This window comes from Pseudophryne corroboree, chromosome 10 (assembly GCF_028390025.1).
Source record: "Pseudophryne corroboree isolate aPseCor3 chromosome 10, aPseCor3.hap2, whole genome shotgun sequence".
NCBI classification, from domain to species: Eukaryota; Metazoa; Chordata; class Amphibia; order Anura; family Myobatrachidae; genus Pseudophryne; species Pseudophryne corroboree.
In genome coordinates this window covers 207,082,803-207,108,546 of record NC_086453.1, presented here as the reverse complement: position 1 = coordinate 207,108,546, position 25,744 = coordinate 207,082,803, and the positions used below count along the sequence as shown (strand labels likewise).

Sequence of the window (25,744 nt, the reverse complement as noted above, 5' to 3'; positions counted from 1 at the left end):
TAAGTGTTTTCTCCGTTCGTTTGAGCTTTTGTTTTTTCTATGCACCATTGGACCCTCGCAGGCTCGCTTCGTGCGCCACATTTCGGGCTCGGTGTCTCGTTGTGTTTCGTGCGCCACAGGTTGCTATTCCAAATAATTTGTGATATGGACCATGGGGCTTATGAGAAAGGTCCTCTCCACGAAGGGAAACAAGACGCTACCCTGTCTTCATTGGTGATCTGGAACATACCATAAGGCTTAAATAACACACATTCACGTCATGCTGAAGTCTGCAGTATTTGTTACCTAGAAGTCATGTTATTTTTCTCTATCGTCCTAAGTGGATGCTGGGGTTCCTGAAAGGACCATGGGGAATAGCGGCTCCGCAGGAGACAGGGCACAAAAAAGTAAAGCTTTACTAGGTCAGGTGGTGTGCACTGGCTCCTCCCCCTATGACCCTCCTCCAGACTCCAGTTAGATTTTGTGCCCGAACGAGAAGGGTGCAATCTAGGTGGCTCTCCTAAAGAGCTGCTTAGAGAAAGTTTAGTTTAGGTTTTTTTCTTTACAGTGAGTCCTGCTGGCAACAGGATCACTGCAACGTGGGACTTAGGGGGAAAGTAGTAAACTCACCTGCATGCAGAGTGGATTTGCTGCTTGGCTACTGGACACCATTAGCTCCAGAGGGATCGAACACAGGCCCAGCCGTGGAGTCCGGTCCCGGAGCCGCGCCGCCGACCCCCTTGCAGATGCTGAAGCGTGAAGAGGTCCGGAAACCGGCGGCTGAAGACTCCTCAGTCTTCATAAGGTAGCGCACAGCACTGCAGCTGTGCGCCATTTTCCTCTCAGCACACTTCACTGGGCAGTCACTGAGGGTGCAGAGCGCTGGGGGGGGGCGCTCTGAGAGGCAAATATAAACCTTATACAAGGCTAAAAATACCTCACATATAGCCCATAGGGGCTATATGGAGATATTTAACCCCTGCCTGACTGGAAAAATAGCGGGAGAAGAACCCGCCGAAAAAGGGTCGGGGCCTATCTCCTCAGCACACGGCGCCATTTTCTGTCACAGCTTCGCTGGTCAGAACGGCTCCCAGGTCTCTCCCCTGCACTGCACTACAGAAACAGGGTAAAACAGAGAGGGGGGGCACATTAATGGCTATATATATATATATTAAAGCAGCTATAAGGGAGCACTTAATATAAGGATATCCCTTGTATATATAGCGCTTTGTGGTGTGTGCTGGCAGACTCTCCCTCTGTCTCCCCAAAAGGGCTAGTGGGTCCTGTCTTCATTAGAGCATTCCCTGTGAGTTTGCGGTGTGTGTCGGTACGTGGTGTCGACATGTATGAGGACGATATTGGTGTGGAGGCGGAGCAATTGCCAAATATGCAGATGTCACCCCCCAGGGGGTCGACACCAGAATGGATGCCTTTATTTGTGGAATTACGTGATGGTTTATCTTCCCTTAAACAGTCAGTTGAGGACATGAGGCGGCCGGACAATCAATTAATGCCTGTCCAGGCGCCTCAAACACCGTCAGGGGCTGTAAAACGCCCTTTGCCTCAGTCGGTCGACACAGACCCAGACACGGGCACTGATTCCAGTGACGACGGTAGAAATTCAAACGTATTTTCCAGTAGGGCCACACGTTATATGATTTTGGCAATGAAGGAGACGTTACATTTAGCTGATACTACAGATACCGTAAAACAGGGTATTATGTATGGTGTGAAAAAACTACAAACAGTTTTTCCTGAATCAGAAGAATTAAATGACGTGTGTGATGAAGCGTGGGTTGCTCCTGATAAAAAGTTGATAATTTCAAAAAAGTTATTGGCATTATACCCTTTCCCGCCAGAGGTTAGGGCGCGCTGGGAAACACCCCCTAAGGTGGACAAGGCGCTCACACGCTTATCCAAACAAGTGGCGTTACCCTCTCCTGAGACGGCCGCACTTAAGGATCCATCAGATAGAAAGATGGAAGTTATTCAAAAGAATATATACACACATGCAGGTGTTATACTACGACCAGCTATAGCAACTGCCTGGATGTGCAGTGCTGGAGTAGTTTGGTCAGAATCCCTGATTGAAAATATTGATACCCTAGATAGGGACAATGTTTTACTGTCGTTAGAACAAATAAAGGATGCATTTATCTATATGCGTGATGCACAGAGGGATATTTGCACACTGGCATCTCGGGTGAGTGCTATGTCCATTTCAGCCAGAAGAGCCTTATGGACACGACAGTGGACAGGCGATGCGGATTCAAAACGTCACATGGAGGTTTTGCCGTATAAAGGGGAGGAGTTATTTGGAGTTGGTCTATCAGACTTGGTGGCCACGGCTACTGCCGGGAAATCCACTTTTTTACCTCAAGTCACTCCCCAACAGAGAAAGGCACCGACCTTTCAACCGCAGCCTTTTCGCTCCTACAAAAATAAGAGAGCAAAGGGCTTGTCGTACCTGCCACGAGGCAGAGGAAGAGGGAAGAGACACCAACAGGCAGCTCCTTCCCAGGAACAGAAGCCCTCCCCGGCTCCTGCAAAAACCTCAGCATGACGCTGGGGCCTCTCAAGCGGACTCGGGGACAGTGGGGGGCCGTCTCAAAAATTACAGCGCGCAGTGGGCTCACTCGCAGGTAGACCCCTGGATCCTGCAGATAATATCTCAGGGGTACAGGTTGGAATTAGAGACGGATCCTCCTCATCGTTTCCTGAAGTCTGCCTTACCAACCGTCTCTTCCGAAAGGGAGAGGGTGTTGGAAGCCATTCACAAGCTGTACGCTCAGCAGGTGATAGTCAAAGTACCCCTATTACAACAAGGAAAGGGGTATTATTCCACTCTATTTGTGGTACCGAAGCCGGATGGCTCGGTAAGGCCTATTCTAAATCTGAAGTCCTTGAACCTCTACATAAAAAAGTTCAAGTTCAAGATGGAGTCACTCAGAGCAGTGATAGCGAACCTGGAAGAAGGGGACTTTATGGTATCCTTGGACATCAAGGATGCGTATCTACACGTTCCGATTTACCCCGCACACCAGGGGTACCTCAGGTTCATTGTTCAAAACTGTCACTATCAGTTTCAGACGCTGCCGTTCGGATTGTCCACGGCGCCTCGGGTCTTTACCAAGGTAATGGCCGAGATGATGATTCTTCTTCGAAGAAAAGGCGTATTAGTTATCCCATACTTGGACGATCTCCTAATAAGGGCAAGGTCCAGAGAACAGCTGGAGACAGCTTTAGCACTATCTCAAGAGGTGCTAAGACAACACGGGTGGATTCTGAATATTCCAAAATCCCATTTAATCCCGACAACTCGTCTGCTGTTCCTAGGAATGATTCTGGACACGGTTCAGAAAAAGGTTTTCCTTCCAGAGGAAAAAGCCAAGGAGTTATCCGATCTGGTCAGGAACCTCCTAAAACCAGGAAAAGTGTCAGTACATCAATGCACAAGAGTCCTGGGAAAAATGGTGGCTTCTTACGAAGCAATTCCATTCGGCAGATTCCATGCAAGAATATTCCAAAGGGATCTGTTGGACAAATGGTCAGGGTCGCATCTGCAGATGCACCTGCGAATAACCCTGTCACCAAAGACAAGGGTGTCACTTCTGTGGTGGTTGCAGAAGGCTCACCTATTAGAAGGCCGCAGATTCGGCATTCAGGATTGGATCCTGGTGACCACGGACGCCAGCCTGAGAGGCTGGGGAGCAGTCACACAAGGAAGAAACTTCCAGGGAGTATGGACGAGTCTGGAAAAGTCTCTTCACATAAACATTCTGGAACTAAGAGCAATCTACAATGCTCTAAGCCAGGCGGAACTTCTCCTGCAAGGAAAGCCGGTGTTGATTCAGTCGGACAACATCACGGCGGTCGCCCATGTAAACAGGCAGGGCGGCACAAGAAGCAGGAGTGCAATGGCAGAAGCTGCCAAGATTCTTCGCTGGGCGGAGAATCACGTGATAGCACTGTCAGCAGTGTTCATCCCGGGCGTGGACAACTGGGAAGCAGACTTCCTCAGCAGACACGATCTTCATCCGGGAGAGTGGGGTCTACATCCAGAAGTCTTCAACATGTTAATAGACCGTTGGGAAAGACAAATTGTAGACATGATGGCGTCTCGCCTCAACAAGAAACTGGACAAATATTGCGCCAGGTCAAGAGATCCACAGGCAATAGCTGTGGACGCACTGGTAACTCCTTGGGTGTACCAGTCAGTGTATGTGTTTCCTCCTCTGCCGCTCATACCAAAGGTATTGAAGATCATACGGCAAAGAAGAGTAAGAACAATACTAGTGGTTCCGGATTGGCCGAGAAGGACTTGGTATCCGGAACTTCAAGAGATGCTCACGGACGAACCGTGGCCTCTACCTCTGAGAAGGGACCTGCTACAGCAGGGTCCCTGTCTTTTTCAAGACTTACCGCGGCTGCGTTTGACGGCATGGCGGTTGAACGCCAGATCCTAAAAGGGAAAGGCATTCCAGAAGAAGTCATTCCTACCTTGATTAAGGCACGGAAGGAAGTCACCGTGAAACATTATCACCGCATTTGGCGAAAATATGTAGCGTGGTGCGAGGATCGGAGGGTTCCGACGGAGGAATTCCAACTGGGTCGTTTCCTACATTTCCTGCAATCAGGATTATCTATGGGTCTCAAATTGGGATCCATTAAGGTTCAAATTTCGGCCCTGTCAATATTCTTCCAAAAAGAATTGGCCTCTGTCCCTGAGGTCCAGACTTTTGTCAAGGGAGTACTGCATATACAGCCTCCTGTGGTGCCTCCGGTGGCACCGTGGGATCTAAATGTAGTTTTAGATTTCCTCAAATCCCATTGGTTTGAACCATTGAAAAAGGTGGATTTGAAATATCTCACATTGAAAGTGACTATGTTACTAGCCCTGGCCTCTGCCAGGAGAGTATCTGAATTGGCGGCTTTATCTTATAAAAGTCCTTATCTAATCTTCCATTCGGATAGGGCAGAACTGCGGACTCGTCCGCATTTTCTCCCTAAAGTGGTATCAGCATTTCATCTGAACCAACCTATTGTGGTGCCTGCGGCCACTAGCGACTTGGAGGACTCCAAGTTGTTGGACGTTGTCAGAGCCTTAAAAATATACATTTCAAGGACGGCTGGAGTCAGAAAATCTGACTCGCTGTTTATATTGTATGCACCCAACAAGTTGGGCGCACCTGCTTCTAAGCAGTCGATTGCTCGTTGGATTTGTAACACAATTCAACTTGCACATTCTGTGGCAGGCCTGCCACAGCCTAAAACTGTAAAAGCCCACTCCACAAGGAAGGTGGGCTCATCTTGGGCGGCTGCCCGAGGGGTCTCGGCATTACAACTCTGCCGAGCAGCTACGTGGTCGGGGGAGAACACGTTTGTAAAATTTTACAAATTTGATACCCTGGCAAAGGAGGACCTGGAGTTCTCTCATTCGGTGCTGCAGAGTCATCCGCACTCTCCCGCCCGTTTGGGAGCTTTGGTATAATCCCCATGGTCCTTTCAGGAACCCCAGCATCCACTTAGGACGATAGAGAAAATAAGAATTTACTTACCGATAATTCTATTTCTCGGAGTCCGTAGTGGATGCTGGGCGCCCATCCCAAGTGCGGATTATCTGCAATACTTGTACATAGTTATTGTTAACTAATTCGGGTTATTATTAAGGAGCCATCTTTAAGAGGCCCTTTCTGTTATCATACTGTTAACTGGGTTTAGATCACAAGTTGTACGGTGTGATTGGTGTGGCTGGTATGAGTCTTACCCGGGATTCAAAATGCCTCCCTTATTGTGTATGCTCGTCCGGGCACAGTACCTAACTGGAGTCTGGAGGAGGGTCATAGGGGGAGGAGCCAGTGCACACCACCTGACCTAGTAAAGCTTTACTTTTTTGTGCCCTGTCTCCTGCGGAGCCGCTATTCCCCATGGTCCTTTCAGGAACCCCAGCATCCACTACGGACTCCGAGAAATAGAATTATCGGTAAGTAAATTCTTATTATATGCACTACTTAACTAATATTTAGTCTCAGTTCCTACCCTAGTGGATCTAAAGGCCCGTACACACTGGTCGATATATCGGCCGTTCTCTTGAACGGCTGATATATCGTGGGACCGTCGGCCAGTGTATACGGCCGATACGTCTGTGAACTCCGTCGTTCACAGACGTATCGCGTCGGCCGCTCAGCACAGCCGACGGCCAATATATCTACCGATATATTGGCGCATCGCTGTGTGTATACGGGGCAGTCGGCCGCCCGCCCGTACACATGCGGCGGCGGCCGGCGGTGATTGACAGCTGAACTGGGCGGCTGTGTGTACACGCCCGCCCAGTTCACGACGTCAGTCCCCGCCGGATCGGGCAGTGTGTATGCACAGCACACTGCCCGATCCGTCCATAGATATATCTGCAGATCAATTGATCTGCAGATATATCTACTAGTGCGTACCCACCTTTAGTCTATGGGGTTAGTTCCACTTGCGACACAGTTGCGTTGTACCCATCTGGAACGGCTCATCGTATCCTGGCCATCATTACAAGTTTTCCCTCACACCCTATTGAGGTGCTAGAGAATAAGTCGTATGTTGGTACAGTCATTGCCCGGTATGTTCACAATGGGATATCTCTGTGATGTCAGCGTACTAGCATGTTTTTGGATTGTGGGAGAAGACTTGAGTACCTGGAGGAAACCCATGCAGAGAAACTCAACCCATAGGGCATTTGGGGGAATTGAACCCAAGGTCTCATTGCTGTGAGGCAGCAAGCTAATCATTATGCCACTGTGCTGTCCATGTTTGACACAAAAGCTTACTTGACTGGCCAAACGCTGTGTGAGGGTTCTTTTACACATCTCATGAAAATGTGTACCGATGTGACTATTCCATTCAGTTAGCCACAGGAGGATACCCTTGAACATTAACACCCAGGGCTATTTAATTTTAAGCCCATTACCTCTTGTGGTAAACCCGACAGCTACTGGTTATCACAGTTTCCAGGTTAAGTGTCCAGGTGCTAAAACACTTGCAGCAGCCATAGTAAAGGCAAAAAAAGCCCTGTTTACCACAGCTTTCTGTTCACACCTCAGGAGGGTAGGGTGCAAGCAGACACCCACTTTAAATGCTGGCTGCAATTGAATAGCTCTGGGCACTTCAGCAAGCCTGCGGTAGCCCCATGGCTAATTAAATGTCTCAATAATGTAAGAACACTTTGTCCCCCCGCCTTACCTGTTATCACCTGAATGTGCTTGTATTGTGCCTCTTACATGTTCTGTATGACACACATCTGTGCTCTTATCCTTAGGGAACATAATTGTTTTTTTTTTTGTTTTTTTGCTGCAGCTACTAGAAGGGTGCCCAATGGCAGAAATTTAGTTGTTTTGCCGTTAGGGCATCCAGTGGCCGCGGATCTCACATTTTCACTTGGTATCCGGAGTTTAGACTGGTTTAGCTGTTTTTGGTGGCTAAACCCGGTCTGTTTGGGCGCCATATACATGGGCACCCAAACACAATTGAATTGTGACAATTATTTGGACATCTAAAATGTCCCGTTTGCGTCGGATTCTTAGATGCCCAAAGCAAGTAAATCGGCCCCTTAATGTACATGTACACTGCATGAATGTTGTGTACTTTGCCTTGCTTGTTTTGTGCGTCTCCTGTTTGTCTTCTGTCTCTGGTTTGTCTTCTGTCTCTGTACTATGCTCTTTCATCACTCAAGTACGGGTTTGTTTGTTTGTTTTTTTACTTTGTCTAAATAACATTTATGTTGTGCTGTTAATGTGGGAACAAATGAGATACAGTGTAAACTCTATTCCAAAACTAAATGCAGTTCCTTGTATTAGAATGCAAGAGAAAAAGCCGGTAAGAAACCATTTATCGTATATTTAATGTGCATTTAAGGCATACATTTTTCTTTCTATATTATGCTAACAGTGGGTGGCTGTGAATAAACTCCTGAGGCCTTTTTAAAAGTATAAAGGTAACTGTAAAAACTGTGAAAAAGGAAATGCAACTATAAGACCTGTATTGCCAGTTTTAGGGCAGTCCTCTTATGCTTACCCATTGCAAACCTTTGTGGTCATTAGGGGAACTGTGTAAGTTTAATTTATTGTTCTCCTTGTTTTAAAACAATCCCATTTTTAGGCTAATGTGTAGATTGTGTTTTTAAGGTGTTTATCTCTCCCCCCCCCCCCCCCCAATCTTGTCAGGACAATTTAACCTGTTCTGTATAGGATTCTGTACTCCTGACTTCCTGTCTGCAGAACAGGAAGTTTTATTGTACAGTTAGGAAGAGCCTTGATTTAAAAATAATAAAATTACTAATGTATTTTGGGGCTTTGACTGTTAAATGTGTGCAAGTTGTTAGTTACTCGACTCTTTTTGAGAGATGCTACATAATAGTATTGAAGTGAAAAATGTGTCTTGTATTTTAGTTGGTGTCTGTAATTTTTCACTTTATTGATTCGGCGATCTTCAACACATGAATGTCCCACATCAGTGTTCAGTATGTATAACTCTAGAGGTGCGTTACCACCGTTGGATTAGTTGGACACGTCCACGCAGAAAGCAAATGTCCCACTTCCCTACAGTGGGGTGTTGGACATTATTGCAGGTAAAGTGGCCACCTGGTGAATGTTTTTTACACTGATCCGCTGAAGTAATTATGGAAAAACAGTTGTGAAATTGGCTGTCATACGGTTGCTGTTGATAGAGCAGTGCAGCATCCCAGTAGTGTTAGAAGCACCAGGTCAGATTGGTATGGATTTGATGTGTTTTCGTCTCGTCTGAAAGGTTTTGTTTTTTTTTTGTTTTAAAAGAAAACCAAAGGGATTCATACCTTGTATCTGTTCACTTTTGGCTATTTATTCTACATAAGCTTGCGTCAGAGAATTCTATCTTAGATACCTTGGGAATTCAATTGTTTTATTTGCGCCCGGTCTCCCGTCTAAAGTGATGGGAGATCGCGGAGCACTATTCAGATTTTCCCTGTTATTGTGCTAATCGCACCCATATCAATTGGGTAAAGTGGCAAAACCTGACTAAACATTTGGGCGAGATATGAAAAGTCCCGAATGGGTCACTTTGCGCATTTTAGCTTGCCTCGGCTGGGGGTAGCTAGCTGCAACTGTCTCGCGCCCACCGGCAGAAACACTTGAATAGCTGCCAGCAGGCAGGTGTGGGTGCCCATGATAAGAATTTAATTAACCCTTAGATTATTTGTGCACTAATTCAATTGTTTTTGGGCGTCTGTTTTTCCTGTCTAAACAGGATGTTTAGATGCCCAGTCACCATTCAGTTGTGTTTTGCGTACCCATGGATATCACGCATGTTGCGCCACAACAGACAGGGTTTAGCTGCGTAAAACTTCTAAACCCGCCTAAAGTTCCTATTTGAGGTTCAAACTCACATTTGGATACCAAAAGCACCGCCTTAATGCACACCTCAGGAGGCTGCCAGAAGAAAGGTCACCCCCATGGCTAACGCTGTTTAAATAGAGTAACAATTGAATCGCCCCCTAAAAGCTTCCCATTAATTCAGCAATGCTTGTTAACACATCAATAATATTTTTTATTAAAGTAGTAATGGACTAGATGCAAAAATTGCTGTTTTGGCACTCAGTTTTCGCTCATTTCTGCTCGCCAGCACGGGGGCTGCAAGCAGAAATGCTTAACTTCCGGCAGCTGTTTGTGACCAAATGGAGCAACAATTGCATTGCTCTGTCAGATGCCGGTGTAAACAGTTGAAGTCACTCAATGGGGTCGATTGAATTCGGCAACAGTTGTATAGCGCTGGGAGTTTGCTCCCGACGCTATTCAATACAGCGACGACTGACCCTCAATTGTCGGGAATTCTTTTCTCATCCCCGGGGGATGAGAGAAGAAACCCGACAAAAGTGCGGCCGGCGCGAGGCTGATTCTGTCGGGAATCCGCATCGCTGCGGGTAGTTAAGTCGGAGAATGCCTGTTCTCCCGACATAACTACCTGTTAAGTCGGTGAGAACGGGCCATCGCCGACTTAACTGGAGCTGAATTGAATAGCGTTGGAAGCAAACTCCCGGCGCTATTCAACTGTTGCCGAATTGAACTGACCCCAATGGGGTCGATTCAATTCGACAATTTATGAATAGCGCCGGGAATTAGCTCCCGACGCTATTCAATTCAGCTCCAGTTAAGTCGGCGATGGCCCGTTCTCGCCGACTAAACAGGTTGAATTGTCAGGAGAACGGGCATTCTCCGACTTAACTCCCCGGCGCGAGGCTGATTCCCGACAGAATCAGCCTCGCGCCGGCAGCGAGGCAGCACTTTTGTCGGGTTTCTTCTCTCATCCCCCGTGGATGAGAGAAGAATTCCCGACAATTGCGGGTAACTAGCAGCTGAATTGAATAGCATCGGGAGCTAATTCCCGGCGCTATTCATAAGTTGCCGAATTGAATCGACCCCAATTAATTACATTGTGAATATAATGTTACACTAAGGTTAAAATGTCCCTACTTTGTAGTTTGAGTTTGTGTAGTTTAGGAGTGTGTGTGTGTGTATATAATATATCTATATCATTTTTTAGCTTAAAAAAAAATATATATCTCCTATATAATAGCCCTATTCTGTGACCTTGTGATTCATTTGCTAACGCTGGGCGGAGTCACAACACTGGGCGGAGTTAGTCAAATGAGTCACAGAGATCTGGCCAAATCTACAGGAGACTAGGAGCAGAAGCAGATAGCATGGGCATGTCACAGGCAGGGGTGCAGACCTCCCAGCTTTCTGCAGGAGCTTTCTCCAGGCAGAAGGAGGGAAACACACTCAGCGAAAAGGGGGCGTGGCTTCACGGGAGGGTCCCCGTTTTCGTCAGTGAGGGGGCATGCCCAGCGCTCTGTGAGCTGCTGGCATGCTCCCAGGGGCTGATTATGAGTCCGGGGGGCCCAGGGCACTTGTGACAGGGGAGCCCTATCTCATTGCTGTGCTTGCTGTGGGTTGGGGGCGTGGCCTAATCGCGGCCCGCGCGGCCACGCCCCCTTATGCAAATTCCGTTTTTATTTTTTTGTTTTTTTTATTTTTTTTTTTTTAATGGGATTTTGGCCCCTCAGCTAGGGCTAAATCCAGAGGAGGTGGTCGCTCCCCCCTACACACCCGCACAGGGAGAAGAAAGCAGGGAGACTGCTGCCTCTCTGCAACACCACAGACCTGCCAACACGCAGCAGCGTGTGCTGACTGTAGCACAATGCTGCCGCTGTTGCTGGCAGGACGGGGGGGGAGCTTCTGAGCTGGGACAGAGCTACTCCAGCCGGGGGGCCCCCTAAAACTGTGGGGCCAACGTTACGTATCCCCTGCCCCCCCCCCCCTTAATCCGGCTCTGCTGCTGGAACCCCCCCATTAATCCTTACCCCCGATGCCCCCTCTCCCTCTGTCTCCGCTATTCACCGCTGCTCTGCTAAGCAGAACAGCGAGTACAGGAGCTTTCCAACTGCCCCCCCCACCGCCGGAAACTGCGACCCGTGGGTGGGACAGCGGGACAGACCCCAAAAAATGGGACTGTCCCGCGATAATCGGGACATTTGGGAGGTATGGGGGTGTGTGGGGGGTATGTCATACAGACAGACGGGCACCGGCTCACTGTGTGCTTGACCCCCCACATCGGCATACTCAGCAGGGTCTCTCTGGGGCGGAGGAGCGTCACTTTCTGGCACACTCCACGCTTCTTAGCTGCAGTTTAGTGGGGCACCTGCCGCTGTGCAGGTTCCATACTGCCTCTGTTATCTCCAGCCCCGGCAACCCCACCGCTAGCTGCAGCGCTGCCACCCGCAGTGGAGTGCGCCCAGCTCATTCACACACTTTAGCTGGCGGGTAGCGCTGCAGAAATCCGTGCTGCTTGCAGGCTCCGACCCCCTCCTCCCTCCAGCCGCAGCGTCTCCTGGGAGCTAACCAGTCACTCCCAGTCTCCCCTTACCACAGTGCCCGGAAGCCGTGAGGTCCGCGCCACATGCATGCTATGACCCCCTCCTCCCTCCAGCCGCAGCATCTCCTGGGGGCTAACCAGTCATTTCCAGTCTCACCTTACCACAGTGCCCGGCAGCTGCGCGAGGTCTGCGGTGTGTGACTGAGGAGGGGGGGAGGGATGCGGACGGGCAGAGAAAGCAGGACTCCAGCCTGAGAGAGTCAGCCATGCCAAGTCTTCAGCAGCAGCAGATCCCAACAGGTTGGAGTGGAACAGCAGCAGCCAGCAGCAGTGACTCCGGTAAGACACATCTGTCTGTCACCACTGTTTTGTCCCTAATACCAATCTCTCCCGTGCCCTGTGTTCTGTCATGTCCCTGTCACCCCTGGCCTTGCCCTGCCACCCTTATCCTGGCCCTTTCACCCTTATCCTGGCCCTTTCACCCTTATCCTGGCCCTGTTACCCCTATCCTGGCCATGTCACCCCTGTGCTTGCCCTGTCAACCCTATACTGGCCCCATCACCCCTGTCCTGGTCCTGTCGCCCCTACCCTGTCCCTGTCACCCCTATCCTGTCCCCGTCACCCCTGTCCTGTCCCCGTCACCCCTGTCCTGTCCCCGTCACCCCTGTCCTGTCCCCGTCACCCCTGTCCTGTCCCCGTCACCCCTGTCCTGTCCCCGTCACCCCTGTCCTGTCCCCGTCACCCCTGTCCTGTCCCCGTCACCGCATACCCTCCAACTACCTTTTATGGCATGTACAGTACCCGCAGCGCCTCCAGACCTCTCCCCAGTGCACCACACCTCCGCACCTTCCCCTCCACCACATGCGGCACTCCACCCCTCCCCCACATGCTGTGCCTCCAGACCCCCTACACCACCCGTGGCTCCCACTCCTCCACCCCTTCACCACCCACAGCACCTCCAGGCCCTTTCCACCATTCACCCCCCTTATATGTCTCCCCCCACACCTGCCCCCCTCCACCCGCAGCATCTGCAGACACCCTCCTCCATCAGCGGTCCCCCCCTCCCCCACCCCTCCCCCACCAATGGCACCCCCGCACCTGCCCCTCCACCACCTGCAGCACCTCCGGACCTCATTTCCCATCCGCCGCAACACCCGTACCTGCCCCTACCCTACCCATGGTGCCTGCGGTCCCCTACCCAACCCCCGGCACTCCCGTCCCTTCCCATCCCACAGCACCTCCGGAACCCTTCACCCATCCACAACATCCCCACACCTGCCCCTCTCCCACCCGTGGCACCCCTGCCCCTCCCCCACCTGCAGTGCCTCCGGACCCCTCCCCCATCTGCATCCCCCACTCCTCTGCCCCTCCCCCACGCACAGCACCTCCCGAACCTTCCCCATCCGGGCCCCACCCCCACTTCTGCCTCCCCTCCACCCGCAGCATCTACAGACACCATCCGCAGTCCCCCCCGCACCCGCTACATTCTGTACATCGTGCCCTGCAGGTGCTGTTCACGCCGTCGCAAGGGGCTGCGCCTCCTTCACCATCGCACGCCCTTTCATTGTGCAATATTTAACCACTAACAAAGGAATGCAGGTAATACTCCATATAATACAAATATTAAACCCCAGAAAGGCATGCAAGGGTTAAGGGGGCGTAGCCCCTTGCGACGGTGTGAAGAGCGCCCGTAGGGCGCGATGAAGCACCTAGTATATATATATATATATATATATATATATATATATATATATATATATATATATATAAATAAATAAATAAATAAAAATAAAATCTATTTTGGACAAGTGCCGCCTGTCAGCTGCATAGAAGCTATGTTTGGAGGAGACATGCTTTGCCATTTCCATCCCTGAATGTGACTTCCGATACACCACAATACTCTAAATAGGTTAGGTGCTATGTTTAAGACCCCCTCCCCATTCAGGATTTTGTACACTTGAGCTCCACTTTTGTGTTATTAGTCTCTAGTGCTTTCAGTTCTGCTTGAGCAATAATGCATCACCTTAGGCATTTATGTTTTAAGGCTGCTCTAATTTTGTTTTTTCTTTTCAGTCCTACAAATAGATATTTATTTTAATAGAGCTTTTAATCTCATAGTGCGCGTTTGACTGGAGGGTCTGTTTATGTATATGTTTTGAGGGGAAATCCTTAGTGACCTTACTGGTTCTCCAGTTATGTTCTCTTGGTCCCAGTGTAAATGTAGATAATGGTATTTTAGGGAGTATTTCAGTTATTTTAGTGTTGCTGCCAATGAGCCAGGATGCCGTGAGTACCCATATTTCTGCTTGTACCCTCCTGAGGTGGCTAGCCGAAATTGTCAAAAGTCAGTGTTTTGGGTGCCCAAACAGCAATTTATGCTCGCTAACCAGTACTTTAGACGTGTGTATGTTATATATATATATATATATATATATATATATATATATATATATAATGTGTATATGTTACGCTGCTAAACCCAGTGTTTTTTTGGGGTTCCGCAAGCACTATAAGTAATTGCTGACCACGACAGTCGAACCCAATCTGAGCAACAATTAAATAGCTCGGTCGGATGCCCATTACTTTAGAGTGCCCAAAGACTTAAAATTAGTTATGCAGTAAATGCTTCTTTTAGAAAATATAGATTCCATGTTATGGTAACATGTTTGTGTGTCTTAAGGTAGATTTGTAATGATTTCTATGAAATGAGCAGATGTTCTGTATGAAACTTAAAATCTCTCCATACTCTGTGTTGCTAATGTAATTGCTAAGCTTTGCTGAAAATAACAAAGGTCATACTGGAATATGGATTCTGGCTCATGATTTAGCCTCTGAATTGGATTATATTCTTATCCTTGGATTTTTGGCTTGTTGCATTACTATCTTGATAATTAATATTCTCGAATTTATTATCCACTTAAAACCATATGGCAGGCCTTATTGTGGCAACACCATTCCAGGATGCCTGCAATCAGAATAGCTGCTACTAGATGGCATTGATGGATATTTCAAAGTATCCTGTTGGTTCCCAACCTATTGATCTAAAGTTTTTGGATATGGCCTAAAAAATTTTTTTTTTACCTACTGTAGAAGTACGTTATACAAACATTAAACCAATGTAATATTTATAAAATCTCACATTCGTAAGATCTAGCTATTGTACTTTTAAGGCCCATACACACTGGGTGATTTTGAGCCGCCCAGTGTATATGGATGAGAGCTGATGCGCGCTTCAGCTTCATCGCCGGTGGCTGCTGTTCGTCTACTGGTACTACCAGTAGATGAACGGCGGGGTGAGCGGCTTTCTATAGCGTCCTGCTTTGGAAAGCCGTTCACCCCCGCTGACATCGCTGGGCAGGGGAGACAAGCGCTCAGTGTGTATGCACTGAGCGATTTTCAGCCCAGCGATGTCGGCAATCATCGCTGTGCAGAAACGCCCAGTGTGTATGCACCTTTAGTCTTTGCAGGAAGTGCCTTCCATAGTCTTTCAAAACAAAGTAATATATCATCAATTACAAGTACCTCTTATGTCTGTTGTTGCTGCGTAACTGAACAGCAATGAAATATACTTCCATGGGATTAAAAAGACATGTGGCTTAATACTGCCTATCATCAAAAGTCTGACGTGTAATTTATAATGTAGTGTCACAGGGATTTGCGTTTCCTTGGCCTGAAACATGATTATACAGATGTGACCACATACATCTAGCCTCCTAGTACATTAAACAGCACTTCAAGTCTCGCCATACCTGTCGTGACTTGGTAGCGCCAAGCATCTTTACGTGCGACTTTCCATTAAAAGGCGTCTTTCGCATCGCTTTGCGAATAGGGGTCACAAGCAGCTTATGCTGATTAAAATGATCTGGCAGGCCTATATTCTGTTTGACCACGGCTGTATCTGCATATGAAATGGTACACTACAGAGCTAAACACTGTAACATACAGGGTTGTAAAAACTGCCCGCATTTTTGCAGTTGCGAAAACATGTGGATTTGCTGATTAACATGTTTTTTGATCCTGCCAAATGTCTTGCCTAGGCAAAAATTCAGCCCTGCTATTGCATAGGGCGAATCTTCATTCGCCCTAAAATACAGCGAAAAGTGCCATTTGTTCACCTAAAAGGAGTAAAGCATTAGCACTGGGCATGCCACTGGTATTAAACAATTTGAATAAAAACATTGCCAGTAGTCGCAGCAGCATAAGGTTGTTTAAACCAGGCAACTCTTGTAACTTACCATTTCATATGCAGATACAACCACAGACGCACACAGAATATAATATAGGCATGCTGCATATCCTTTTAATCAGCAGAAGCTGCTTGTGCGTCCTGACATACTGTTTGCATAGCAGTGTGAATAAGATGCATTTTTGCCAAAAAGACTTTGCTACTAATGGGGGTCGATTCTATTCGGCAACTAATGAATAGCGCCGGGAATTAGCTCCCGACGCTATTCAATACAGCAACTAATTACCTGCAATTGTCGGGAATTCTTCTCTCATCCCCGGGGGATGAGAAGAGAAACCCGACAAAAGTGCTGCCTCGCGGCCGGCGCAAGGCTGATTCTGTCGGGAATCAGCCTCGCGCCGGGGAGTTAAGTCGGAGAATGTCCGTTCTCCCGACAATTCAACCTGTTTTGTCGGCGAGAACGGGCCATCGCCGACGTAACTAGTTGCTGAATTGAATAGCGTCGGGAGCTAATTCCCGGCGCTATTCATTAGTTGCCGAATAGAATCGACCCCATGGAGTTGCATGGGAACAGTCAGCTCACTCAAGGCAGGTTTCTCCTGCTATGTGGCGTATTGAGGCAAGATGTATGAGAACATAGCTGTAGGGGGCGATTTTAATTGTTTAATGGGCTCCCAAAATTGCATTTCCCCTATCACTACCATTTGCTCAGCATGGCGAGTAGTTTTGCACTGGTTGCACTTTACATGACTAATCCTGGTGCGTTTTGGCTTGACATGCGAAGTAAGTAATAGATACCCAGCAGCACAAATAGTTTAACACCACCTGTCCCTTTAGACGGGAGCTGCATTCACAAGAAAACCATTGGCTGGTAAAGGCGCCAAAGCAACCTGATACTGAAATATTTTAGAACATTTGAATTTTGAATTCTCTGCAATTGTTTTTTCTTTGATAGTAGGTGTGCCTAATTTGCATATCACACTCACTCTAATAATAATAATAATAATAATAATAACACGAATAACCTTTAGTATTGACACCCCTAAAAGCAACGGGTTTAAACCAGTCTACAAGAAGTAATGTTCCTGCTAGACTTCGAGCTGGGCGCTGAGGTTCCAGGGGGCTGAATTCCTGTTCATGCCAAAGGTGCATGAAAAGGAGGTGAAACTGGCCAGGGGGTGTGGTACAGTTATTGTCTCTTACAGGGGCGTGCCCAGCACTTACGGACATGCTGGGCCGTCCCCGAACTCTCCACTCACTGTGAATAGATGCTGTGCGCATTGCATCTGTTCACTTGGCTGTGCAACTTTCCCACCCACCATTAGGGGGCAATTCAATTGTTTAATGAGGGCCCAAAATTGCGTATTCCATCACTTTTTAGGCAGGGCGGTATGCAGTTGTGTGGGTGCCCATTATTTTTGCGCACTCATTGTGCTGTGAAGTACTGGGTTTAGATACTCAAAATGGCTAAAACGGCATAAAGTACTGGGCGCAGCGTGACAGACAAGTGCTATTTGAGTGCCCATATGGGACACTTTTCACACATTTCTGCTCACCACCTCAGGAGGCTGCGCTCAAAACCACTTTCAGCAACACACTACATTACATCTGCTTCTGATTAGCCAACCCCCTGTAAACACAGGAATGTCCAACACATTTCTAATACACTGCTTGATGCGTGTGTCAGACTCTACTACAACTCTGTATGAACACCATCGTGGTGCAACTCAGACGCAAGCGCAGATGAAAAATATTGCACAAAAAAAACAAATTGGCCATACAGGAAAAAACAGACACAGAAAACAATACAAAATGTCCCCCACAGGAAAAATACATTTATAATATAGCTTTTGGTATTACAATTTGTTTCAAATTTCCACTGCTGTTTCAAAGGCCCAGTGACAGAACAAATGTTATAATTCTTGGCTGTAACCTCTATATATTAACATTTATTTAAAAATACCTATTTATATAGCACTTTTTCTCCAATAGGACCCAAGTCGCTTAACAGAATGAACGTACTTTAGTACAGAAACAATGGCATACAGAAAGATTTTCCTAAAATACAGAGTGTGGAGATACTAAAGGAACATTCTGGAAATGCTTGCGTAAACAGGAAAGTCGTGAGTCTGTTTTTGAAGCATTCTAGAGCGGGGGCTTCTCAAACTGTGTGTGGAAGTGCGTTCCATAGAGTCTAAGCCACATAGCTAAAAGCACAGATTCTACGTACGCTAAAAGTCCTTCATCTACAGATTGCATTTATCGATTGGGACAGTAGCGCTAGCATATTACATTGCACTTTCAGTGTTGGGCAGGGGCAGATTAGGCACTGAAAGTGGCTTAACATGGTCAGCACCAGAGGTATACCATGTAACCATGGTGGTAGCACCACCCCTCACTTGTCAACAAACAGGCCCCACATGAACATCTTCCCTGTGAGCCCTATGGCCAGTATTCCCCTGGGCTGTGCCCCCTTCCCTGGCAGATGCAGAGAAAATGTGCCTGCACGTATCCTGCCCATTTCCTAACGCATACACTAATTTACAGAGGTGCTGTGCTTCCCTCTAAGCTCTCCCCTCGCTGTGAATAGATGCCACTCTCCTGAGGTGTGACCTGAAATGACTGGTTTAGCCACTTTGTGCAGGTTAAGCCAGTACTATGGGTGCGCAAACGTGATGTGTGCCCAATGGGGGAGGGCAATTGAAAAGCTCTAGCAGGCGTCCACAAAACATTTAAATTCCCATCATAGATTAAATTAGATGTGAGAGAGAGGGGAAAATTCAAATGTTTTTTGTGGACATCCTTAGAGAGCAGCAGAAAGTGCTCTGCTGCATTTGTTGCAGTGTAGCACTGATTGTTATTTGTCAGAATGTGTTACTATAGTTAATAACTACTTCCTCAGGTCATCCTGCTTCTAATCTCTGCCCATATATATTCTACTTAGGAGAATGTGGTTTATGGTCTCTGCAACAGTCAGTGGTGGGGAATTCAATTGTTTTTGCTGTTGGCTATGACTGCCAGGTGCCCGATGGAGCAATTCAATTGTTGCTCTGTCCGGGCACAAACAGCTGTCGGAGCTGGCAGCTGTTTGTGCTTGATGCCTCCTGAGGTGGCGGGCAGAAATGTGTGCATAGTGACCCGTTTTGATACTCAAACGGCACTTCTTATGCTGTGCACAGAACTTTAGCTGGTTTACCCATTGTACATGACTAAACTTGGCACTGCAGAGCGCGATCAGAGTGTTAAAAAAAAACAAAAAACCTTCTGGCCTATTCAAATGTTATTGCTGCGGCTGCCGTTAGAGGGTGCCCAACGGCCGACAGCAATTCAGTTGTTCTTCTGTTTGGGCGCAGAGCAGCTGTGGAGGACACATTTGTTCTCGCAGCCTCCAGAGGTGCAAGTAAAAATGTGTTTTAACTGGGCACTTTGGACGCCCAGAGCAGGGAGTTTAGACTGCTAAACCCTGTTTGGGTGCGACATGCAAAATGTCCATGGGTGCCCAAACACAACTGATTTGTGACAACTGTTTGGGCATCTTTAGATGCCCAAAACAATTGAATCTGCCCCAATGAATATTGCCCTACGATTTCCCGTCACTTTGGGGTCGATTCAATTCGGCAATTTATGAATAGCGCCGGGAATTAGCTCCCGACGCTATTCAATTCAGCTAAAGTTAAGTCGGCGAAAGCCCGTTCTCGCCGACTTAACAGGTAGTTTTGTCGTGAGAACGAGCATTCTCCGACTTAACTACCCGCGGCGATGCTGATTCCCGACAGAATCAGCCTCGCGCGGCAGCGCTTTTGTCGGGTTTTCTTCTCTCTCACCCCCCGGGGATGAGAGAAGAATTCCCGACAATTGCGGGTAACTAGCAGCTGAATTGAATAGCGTCGGGAGCTAATTCCCGGCGCTATTCATAATTTGCTGAATTTAATCGACCCCTTTAGATGGGAGTTTGGGCTCACATAAACATTTGATTCGCCCCACAGTAACCTCATGCAGAAAGTGAGGTAACCCCACTTTCACTACTCACCAATCAAAAATCATATTTGTGGTGTATGCCACAATGTACAGTACATGGGTGTGTGTAGATCGTTGGCATAGATAATTATAACCAAAATCTATTTCGGTATGGATCACAGGGCTGACCCTAACTAGGTGGTTGACTTGTAAAAGGTCCACATTGGAGCAGTCGACACGTGTGTTTTCTATTGTGTGTTTTCACTGTCACAGCACATGGAAACACAATTAGTGTACTGCGTCCTATTTCCAATCGTAGTCCATATTGATGGTAAAGTATGAAAGTTAAAAAAAAAATGAATTAAACCCGACCCCCCCCCCCCCAAAAAAAAAAAGCTGTGCTTACCTATTGACGGTTGACCTGATTAAGGTCGTCTTGTCACCCGGATACCAATCTACTCTTGCATGCTACATGTTTGTTTAATCCTGGTTTAATTACCCCAACATTTGGTAGATAAGATCTTCTCAAATACTTGTTACAAATATTTAAAACCGTGCATGCATCTACAGACCAGTGTGACACCCCCCATATGTTACCCCTCACTACAGGGAACATGTCTCTGTGCAGCTTCTGAATGTGGCTTTCCTGTAATGCACGATGCCTTTAGATGCAAAGTAGCAATATGCAAATACAGAGGTGTTTAAAGTAAGTGCGGTCAGAATTTTACTACAGTAGTTTATGTAAAGGTACTATGAAGTTTTAGTGTTTTTCTTGTCCCTCATTCCATTATTTATTTATTTTCTCAGAAAATGTCCTTGCTGCCCATCTTGGTTTTGTGATTTCCCCCCCCATACAGCCATTTGAGATTGGGAGCACAGCGTCTAACAGTGGATATGTCCATTGAAACTGCGTTTGCCTATAGATTGTGGAGTGGGGCTTCATACTATTGGGCAACATGGTTTTCCCTGTAAATTATTCCTACATTTTGGGCGAGAATGTCTTTTGTCTGGCTGCTTGTTACTTTGGTGCACTGTTACAAACCCCTTTGAATTTGACTTTTTATTTTAATGACTTATTCAAGTTCCCTTAGAAGCTGCTTCCAAAGAAGTGTGAAAGTTGTATAAAATGGTTAATGACCAATAGCACATGAAGATTGTTTGGGGGGATAGCACCTTTAGTTTTTGTGATCAATCATTCAGGTGCTATTGTCTCATTCCAATCACATTCAGATGAAATAGCTGATACTCATAGTTAACATAGCAATGTGGGCAAATAACCCCTATACATATGCTGCATGCCAACTCTCACTGAGCTGTTCAGTCCTAGATCGTCAAGGACCCAAAACTAGTTGTGTTTTGTGGATTTCCTTTCTCGTGCCCAAGTAGGCCAATCAAAGTTGGATGAATTATTCTACTACCTGCTCCCCTGATCACATGTTAGGTAGTCCAGAGGTCTGAAAATGTGAAACCCGGTTACACACAATATCCACCAAACTACTGGTACATTTCTTTAGGCTGTTAAAAACAGTAGGCTTTAGGTATATTGTATTAATTCCCTAGTTTGTTTAATGAAGCCTCCACGAATTTGTGACCGTTCTTTATACTTGGTTTTAGATATCATTTTTGAAATGATCTATTACTTTGTTCCAAACAAAAGAATAATCTGTATGTGTGTGTCCTGCATTAATGGTAGCTGTGAAGCCTAGCTTTTCGAAAAGTTTCCGCGTTGCGCCTAATACTTTAGATGGGTTTAGCCACTCTGTACTGCTATACCAGTGCTTTTGGATGTGAAAACAGTAGGTGCCCAGCACCAGATCAAACATTTGCATATAGCCCTGTCTATAGTGACTGGCTATATACTGCGACAGGGTTCGCTTTAACATTTTGATTGCTCCCTCTGTGCCCATTATTTTCATTATTTTGCATCTGCAGCCTGGATCTGATTGTAAAGAGCTGCAGAATTTTGGTGCTCTCTTTTGGTTGTCTTTAGGCGCGTTTTACCAAATATAAAGGAAGACTTCAAACACAAGTGACTTGAGGCTCTTCCGACATCACCTGATGGTTATCTTGAGCAGTAAATTAGGCTGAACTGAGACTTCTCTTAGGAACCTGTGGTGTTATAAAACAGGTGGTGGTAAGAAGTTGGACTTATTGAAGGCATGGCGCCTCTGTTTTGTAGGGTTGCCGAGGCTGGGATATGCATCTTCCGACACAGATTTTCTGGCTCCATCCTAGTACTCAAATGGCCGTCGTTCACGCTAGTGATCCGATGGATCACAGAAGCATTCAGGTGGCAACTATTTACACGAAGGACGTCTCCTGCATTTACGTAATTTAGCAGACTCTACAGCGACCTCTGTCAGCACTACTGCACTGCGTACACATCTGAATCACCCCGCAATTTGGAAAGATCTTCATGTTTAAATGCGCCCCCAATATTACACTTAGGCCATAACCACATGTGGCTCACAAAATAGTTGACCACTATTAAAATATGAATTAGTGCTCTCACATCAACTTTGGTTAGGCGTTGGCCCACATAATCTGCAGTTTTGTGTGAATGGGTAGCTTTTTGGTCCAACCTTTTTATGAAAGCTAATATTTCCTTTGGAGAAATAGAAATGGTAAAATGTCCAGTTGATTGTCTTAATAGTGGTGGTATTTTAGGGTATGCGTTTGTCTTCTATGCAGAGCAATGACCGGTAATCAGTCTGTCAGTTCTGTTGCTTTCAGGGACAAATTCTGTTAGTCTAACTTTTTTTTTTTAAGCGGCTGCATCCACAAATAGCATTTAGGCTACAAATCTGTATATTGGATCACTAATATCTAAAGCTATTGGCGAGTTTTAAAAAATCAAAATATTAACTTCATTCAGGAATTTCTGCTTGTGCCCTACATTCTTTTGTTCTAATCTCCCCAAGGGAGAGCAGTGAACTACTTTACAGAATAGTTATTTATAGAAGCTTGCTTTGTTCATATAAGAGTAAATTTGACATTCAGAGACACTTCCATGTGTGCAGGGGAAAAAAAATCATGAATGTTCATTCAACAATAGATCTAGTCTTAAATGTATGAAGCAGAGAAAACATGAATCAGGAAGATAGCGCTTGGTAAAAGTCTGGTGGTTAGATTATAGGATGCCCTCACCTGCCCGATCATTGTAGTATAAAGCATGTGTTTGTTAGCCAGGTCTGTGGGTATATACTTTATGTAATGGTTGATTGGCGAGGACTTGCAGAGTCAGTTGCTGTAGACACTTGCACAGCCCTGTCCCAGCTGTTGGCAAGTAGGAGGTAGTGGAGGTTTGGAAAGGGGTGGAATCTACAACCTCTTTTCTGCTTGAAAGCACGTATTCCATAGTGGTAAATAAAAAAATAAATAAAACATTAATTAAACCCTGGGGTGAGTTAAATTTTATTTTTAAAGCCGCAATAATTAATGGGCGCCCATTGTTGCAATGCAATTGTTTTGGGTGCCCTTTAATTATTTCACCCATTTAGTGTTTAGCCATGCAAAGTGTCAAAAACTGACTGAACTAATAAGTGTGACAGAAAAAGCGCAGATTGGGCAACTAGACAGCCGACTTTCCACACATTTTACCTCTGCATCTCCGAGGGTGCGAGCCAAAATGACTGCCACGCCAGATTGGACCAACAGTTGAATAGGTCTGATAGAGGACCATAAAGACCATTGCATCCCCCCCGTCCCCTATTGTGTAACTTTTAGGGACAATTCAATTGTTTAGTGTGGCTGTAAGCCAGGGGTGGGGAACCTCAGGCCCGAGGGCCGTATAAGGCCCTCGAAGCCACTTGGCCCGGCCAGGCTTGCCTAAACGAGAGGAGATGCCGAGCGCCCGCTGAGATTTTACCACCAGTGGGCGCTCCGGCTCCTCAGCAGCAGCCAGACGCAGGAGCTCACTCCTGAGCTCCAGCTTTTGGCTCAGGCAGTGTACATGTGTGGCTGTGCGGCGCTATGGGAGAGACGTCACGACATCTCTCCCATAGTTCCGAGGAGAGGGAGGGCAGCGGTTCGGAAGCAGGAGCAGGGCTGGTGAGCATTGTGTTTTTTTTTTCCTTTTAATGTGTGTATGTGTAAGCGGCGCTACTAGGGGGCATATCTAATGGGGCATATCTAATGGGGCATAACTACAGGGGGCATATTTAATGGGGCATAACAACTGATGGGGCATATCTAATGGGCCAAAACAACTGACAGTGGGCATATCTAATGGGTCATAACTGACTGGAGGCAAATTTAAACGGGCATAACTACTGACTGGGGGCAGGCTAATTTTTAAGTTGATAATTTTTGTATGGCCCCCGAAGGATTTTATAAATATCCAAATGGCCCTTGGTAGAAAAAAGGTTCCCCACCCCTGCTGTAAGCAGTGGTTGCTCGACAGCAGCTATTCGGGCACAATTACATGATTTCTGCTCTCTGCCTCCTGAGGTCGCAAGCAGAAATTCGGCCTTTTGACCGCGCTAGCCAGGACTTCAGATGTGTTTAGCTATTTTGCGCTGCTAAGCCTGGTGCGTTTGGGCACAACAAGCGGAATAAGTAATGCAGTCACGCCCGATTGGCAAAACAATTTGAAGAGCTCTGTTGGACGTGTATTACTTATTGCCGCCCAAACAATTGAAATCCCCCTTGGTGTTGTCATGCAGTTTGCTTCCAACAATTACACATGTAAGCGTGGCATGTTTTTCTATGCTCTCAGCTGGATTTCAATTCAATTGTATGAACTAAAAAAACAAATACATTACTAGATGATCCTCAGCATGCATGGGTAAGAGGTGGAAGCCACCTCCATAAAGGTGTGTATAATATGTTGCAAATGTTTTGTAACACATTAGGGCGGGGAAGTTCTAAAACAGGCCTGGCCAACCTGTGGCTTTCCAGCTGTTGAGAAACTACAAGTCCCAGCATGCCCTGCAATACTTTTGCGGTTAGGAAATGCTAAAACTGTGGCAGATAATGCTGGGATGTATAGTTTCACGAGGCACAGGTTACCCAGGCCTATTCTATAGATTGTATGTGTTGTGTATTATTGAGACATGCAGGTGGTAATTTTTTTGTGACTCCTTCCTTTTGCAATCTGCTTTTTTTGATCCATGCTTGAGAAACTTGGAGGGAATGTGGGTGATACGATACATGACGGTCAGAAGTTGTAGGAGAAAAAATATATATTTCTGCAGCAGGTTACATTGGTTTCCACAGGGAAACATCAGGGTGTAGAGTGAATCTTGATACAGAGGCACCAACAGGCTAAAGCTTTAGGCTGTCCCAGGATGCATTGGGGCCTCCTCTATAACCCCACCTCCAGACACTGTGAGCTCAGTTTCAGTTGGTGTCTGCAGCAGCAGGTCACTTAACAGGTGGGCTGCACTGGGCAGCCCTGAAAAAGCTTTTTCTGACAGACAATTTCTTCAAAACTGGGCCGTCACGGCACTGGCGTGGACACTCACTGCGCAGGGACCCCAGTAGACCACCAAGGCAATAGAGCGTAGGTCGGTTGTACTAACGCCCCATTTAATAAGGCTCGCTAGTACCTGGGGTGGAAGTCCAGCATAGGGGAACTGGCGCTTGCCCTGTAACCTCTCCCCGGCCCAGGGCGACATCTATTGCAGATTTTCCCGCCCTGGAGCTGCCTCACTCTCCCTCACTCCCTGTCTGAGACGCTGGGCGCCATCTTCTAAGCATAGTTGTGGCTAGTCTCTGGGACTGTAGCGCAAG

The 25,744-nt window shown here is 46.8% G+C and overlaps 1 protein-coding gene across 2 annotated transcripts in view; it reads left to right on the top strand.

Moving 5' to 3' along the window:
- The window catches only part of GNB1 (G protein subunit beta 1), a 133,452-nt gene that overhangs the window by 2,840 nt on the left and 104,868 nt on the right, over positions 1-25,744 (top strand). Inside the window, exon 1 of one of the 2 annotated variants that reach the window (XM_063943050.1) lies at positions 12,105-12,207. The exons of the other annotated variant lie outside the window; for it this stretch is intronic. The gene's annotated coding sequence lies outside the window, so the exon portion shown is untranslated. Of the gene's footprint in view, positions 1-12,104; positions 12,208-25,744 lie in introns of those variants that run through there. 2 annotated transcript variants of the gene reach the window in all.